Source organism: Cnephaeus nilssonii, assembly GCF_951640355.1.
Source record: "Cnephaeus nilssonii genome assembly, chromosome: 1".
Taxonomy (NCBI): Eukaryota; Metazoa; Chordata; class Mammalia; order Chiroptera; family Vespertilionidae; genus Cnephaeus; species Cnephaeus nilssonii.
The window spans coordinates 47,795,228-47,800,877 of NC_137072.1; positions in this window are offsets into that span (position 1 = coordinate 47,795,228).

Here is a 5,650-nt window from a genome sequence, read left to right on the forward strand (position 1 = left end):
AAATTCCCTTACCTTTATGCTTGGAACATATGAATACATATTATCCTATCTAATAAAAGGGTAATATGCAAATTGATCGTCACTCCAACACACAAGATGGACGCCCCATGCCATCAAAGATGACTGTCCTTATGTGAATGCAAGATGGCTGCCACAAGATGGCCAGCAGGGGAGGGCAGTTGTGGGTGATCAGGCCAGCAGGAGAGGGCAGTTGGGGGGACCAGGCCTCCAGGGGAGGGCAGTTGGGGGCGACCAGGCTGGCAAGGGAGGAGAATTAGGGGCAATCGGGCCAGCAGGGGATTAGTTAGGCATAGATCAGGCTGGCAGGTAGAAACAGTTAGGGGCAATCAGGCAGGTGAGCGGTTGGGAGCCAGCAGTCCTGGATTTTGAGAGGGATGTCTGACTGCCTGTTTAGGCCTGATCCCACCGGGCCTAAATTGGCAGTCAGACATCCCTCGAGGGGTCCCAGATTGGAGACGGTGCAGGCTGGGCCGAGGGACTCACACCCCCGTGCACGAATTTCATACACTGGGCCTCTAGTCCTATATAATAAAGAGGTGATATGCAAATTAACCCTCAATCCATCACAAGATGGCTGTGCCCACAGCAGAGGCAGGGTTCCTGTAACACAAGATGGCTGCACCCACAGCGGAGGCAGGGTTCCCGTAACGGGCAATCAGCAGGGACTTGAGGCTGTGTGGCACCAGGTCAGGGCAGGGGACCTGAGGCTGCGCCCCCCCACCCAGCAGGGCTTGACTGAGGACCTGAGGCCACACCCCCCAGCTCCCGGCCAGGGGACCTGAGACCATGCCCCCAACCCAGGGGATTTGATGGGGAGGCCTCAAGGCATGCCGCCCACATCAATGCCAGGTCAGGAGACCTCAGGCTGCACCCCCCTCCCTGGCACCGGGCCGGGGACCTGAGGGTGCACCAGGAGACCTCAGGCTGCGCCCCCTGCCTGGTGTGCATCAGGGGACCTGAGGCTGCACCACACACCCAGTGGGGCTAGATGGGGGTGGGACTGACCAGGTCTGGATCTTGCCCACTGGGGGTGGGGCCAGCCAGGTCTGGGTCTCACACGATTTCAAGGCGCATGCAGGTGGATGGGGACTTGACTCTGGGTCCCATGGCACTCCCCAGACTCTGACAGGACAAAGATTTTCATATACATTTTATTAATTTTCTTCCATCTCTGACATTCTATTATAGAGAAAGGGCAAATAGCAATATTAAAATATTTCCTCTAATTAATTCCCTTTTAATATGCATAAATTTTGTGCATTGGGCCACTAGTCTTTATAATAAGGTTAGGTTAACAACAAATCTTGTTGCTAGGTCAATCAAAGGTAATAATACCTGTGAAATGAAACATCAGCTCACTACCACAAGACATAATAAACTAAAGGATAAAAATATTGGACTTATACTTAAAAATGGTTTTATGTATAGTCTTGTCTAAGTAAACACCTTATGTGATAAAATTCTGTATACACTTTTCACTGAAATTTTTAAATCTGAGCTTTCAGTAATAAAAGTACTTCATAAATGAAAATATTTTCTTACTCTATGATTTAGTCTTCCAGTGGGATAAGACTTTAGTCACCATGAATGTGCTTGAAAAGTAAATTTCAAAAGCACATAAATCTTCCTAATCTACTTCCAGTTTCAACAGCAAGTAGGTGGAGGAAGTAATTTCTTCTGGCCACATACCCTGGGTTTATCCTGGTGCTGCTGCTCCCTATCTGTGTGATCTAAAACAAATTATTGTTCCTTAGTTTTCTCATGTCCAAAATAGAAACATTCTCTCTGAAATATTATCTAATACTAGAGGGCCGGTGCACAAAATTTGTGCATGGGGGTGTGTGTCCCTCAGCCCAGCCTGCACCCTCTCCAATCTGGGACCCCTCGAGGGATGTCCGACTGCCTTTTAGGCCTGATCCCTCTCACAATCCAGGACTGCTGACTCCCAACTGCTCGCCTACCTGCCTTCCTGATTGCCCCTAACCGCTTCTGCCTGCCAGCATGATCACCCCCTAACCACTTCCCTGCCAGCCTGATTGATGCCTAACTGCTCCCCTGCCAGCCTGTTTGCCCCTAACTGCCCTCCCCTGCAGGCCTGGTCCCTCCTAACTGCCCTCCCCTGCAGGCCATCTTGTGGCAGCCATCTTGTATCCACATGGGGGCAGCCATCTTTGACCACATGAGGGCAGTCATCTTGTGTGTTGGAGTGATGGTCAATTTGCATATTACTCTTTTATTAGATAGGATTTACCTCACAGTCTGAAAAGCTAATAAAAGACAGAACACATGCAAAAGAATTAGAAAGAGAATGGCACATAGAAAGTTTTCTATACATTCTAGGTGTTATTATTTTGTCATTATTATTATCATTACCAATTTTTTTTCAAGTAATACACTTTGGTTGTATTACTTGAAAAAAAGTAGTTGATGATCAGCTACCCAGCATTTTGTGAGTTTTCCTATCTGAAGTTAATGGATCCTCTCTACCTACCCTGGGAAATTAGAATTAGTAAGTAATATTTGACCAATGCTCCTTAGACTGGCACTCAAGAGAAGGAGTTGGAAGCACAGGATGAAAGACAAAAGAAAATAGAGCACAATCTAGTTGGATTTGAGCATCAAATCCCAATCTTAGGGATAATGTAGATATGGACTAGAGTACTGGCCTAAATAGGGGATTTAAGGAACTTCTCTCCCTTCTTGGCCTTGAACTGAATTTTTGAAATTTACCAGAATCTTGTTAGTAACTCTGAAGAAGAGAGTAGAAGGTAAGTAAGATGGCCGGGGATTGTCCTATGTGGAAACAGCCTGGGCACTTTACACAAAAGAAAGCTCCACGCCTTTGAGCATGACCTAATTGAGCAGCTCCACCAACTTGCAATCACGGCCTAATCAGTGGCTTCACATCTGAACAATTTGTAAAATCTTTTCTTTGGTTAGCAGAAGGGCTCTGAATTGGGTAGCTGAAATATCCTCCCTCATCTGCTACAGAAGACTACTAGGAATAAAATAATTGTAATACATTTCCCTTTCCCTTCACAGTGTATTATAGAACTTAAAATTGTTCAAATTACTGGCATTATATAACAAAGTACCTCAAAATTTAGTTATTTAAAAAATTAATTATTCTCATAGATTCTATGGATGAGGAATTTGTACAGGGCTTAGTAATTGTGGCTTGCTTCTGCTTGGAAGCCTGGGGCTGGAATCAACTGAAGGCTTATATACTCTTCTGTCTAGTAGTTGATTCTGGCTCTCTGGGGAGTGGCGGGGGGGGGGGGGGGGAAGGGGACGCTCAGCTGAGACATCCAAAGGGCCCTTTTTAAAAATTTAATTTATTGGGGTTACATTGGTTAATAAAGCTATATAGGTTTCAAGTGTACAATTCTATAATGCATTATCTATATACTGTACTGTGTGTTCACCATCCAAAGTCTAGTCTCTTTCCATCACCATTTATCCCCCATTTACCTTCTTCTACCTGCCCACCACCACTCCCCTTTTCCTTTGGTAATCACCATACTGTTGTCTGTGTCTATGAGGTATTTTCCCCCTTTGCTTAATTCTTTCATCTATTTCTCTCAGCCCATTAACCCCCCCATCCCCTCTGATAGCTGTCAGTCTGCTCTCTGTATCTATGACTCTTTCTATTTCATTTGCTTATTTTGTTCATTGGATTCCACATAAAAGTGAAATTACATGGTACTTGTCTTTCTCTGTTTGGGTTATTTCACTTAGCATACCCTCTAGGTCCATCCATGCTGTCGCAAAAGGTAAGATTTCCTTCTTTTTTTATGGCTGAGTAGTATTTAGTTGCATAAATGTACCACAGCTTTTTACCCATTTATCTACTGATAGGCACTTAGGCTGCTTACAAATCTTGGTTATTGTAAACAATGCTGCAATAAACACAGGGGTGAATATATTCTTTCGAATTAGTGTTTCAGATTTTTTTGTATAGACTCCCAGAAGTGGAATCCCTAGGTCATAAGCAGTTTCATTTTTAATATTTTGAGGTAACTCCATACTGCTTTCCACAGTGGCTGCACCAGTCTGCATTCCCACCAACAGTGCACAAGGGTTCCCTTTTCTCCACATCCTCACTAGCACTTGTTTATGGATTTATTGATAGCCATTCTGACAGATGTGAAGTGTTATCTCATTTGGGTTTTAATTTGCATCTCTCTGATGATTAGTGCTGTTGATCATCTTTTCATATATCTATTAGCCATCTGTATATCCTCTCTAGAGAAGTGTCTATTCAGGTCCTTTGCCCATTTTTTACTAGGATTGTTTGTTTTGTTGTTGAGTTTCATAAGTTCTTTATAAATTTTGGATATTAACCCCTTATCAGATATATTGGCGAGTATGTTCTCTCACTCATTGGGTTGTCTTTCATTTTGTTGGTGGTTTCCTTTGCTGTGCAGAAGCTTTTTAGTTTGATGTAGACCCATTTGTTTATTTTCCCTTTTGTTTCCCTTGCCTCAGGAAATATATCAGAAAAAAAATATGGCTTCTTCATGAGGCCTCAACATCCTCACAACATGGCTGCCTCAGAATGATCAAACTTCTTAAACAGTATTTCAGTGCTCCAAAAGCAAGTGTCCCAGTGATGAGTACATCACCTCTTCTGATGTAGACTTTGTAGTCATGTAGCATTACTTCCACTGAATTCTATTGGTTGTAATTGACCCATAAGCATACCTGGAATGCAAGAAGAGGAAATAAGTAGAGTACCAAAGTCATATTGTCATAAAACATACAGGATAAGAAATATTACTGTAGCCATCATGGTAAAATATAACCTACCACAAACATATAACATTAAAATCTACATATATAAAAGCAAAGTGACTGGAACAGCGGAACAACCAGAAAGACCGGAACGACTGGTCACTATGATGTGCATTGCAGTGGTCAACTGGCCTGATGGGGGCCCCAATTGGCCCTCCCCAACCACCCGTGGCCCCTCCCCCAGGATGGCCAAACGCCTGCAGCCCCTCCCCCAACTGGCCCCACCCTCAATCGACCCTCTCCACCCTGATCAAGGGCGGGGCCAGCTGGCCAACCTCCCTCTTCCCCTCACCTCCACCAGCCAACCTGATAGGCCCCTATTAGGATGGCCAGCCAGACCCCACCCATGCACAATAATAGGGATCATATTAAAAAAGAAACAAATTAATTGTCAAATTTTGGTGAATATACTCTATGCATAAATAAATTTAAGGAATTGAAGATATTAGTGAAAGCTACTCCAGCAATAAATAACCTATGGAAGACTGGACCTGAATTGACCTTTAAAATATATGTAATATGCTTTAACAATCCCTATATCCTTAAGAAAAAAAATATATTGATGCCTAGCTAATCTCCATTTCCCATTTAGAACCAATTATGGTCTGCCAATTTCTTATTAGAGTTAATGTTTAAAAGTGGGAGAAACTTTGATAATATTGACAATGACAAATATAAAAGTAAAAACTTTTAAAATAGGCTGGGACATAGCTATTAAATTAATATTCGTTTTTCCTGATATAGCTAGTGCAAATTTTTGTTTAATTATGAAAAGAAACAAGATTATAGGTAGTTACAAAATCCTAGGTTAAAAAAAAAGTGGAAATTATAAAGA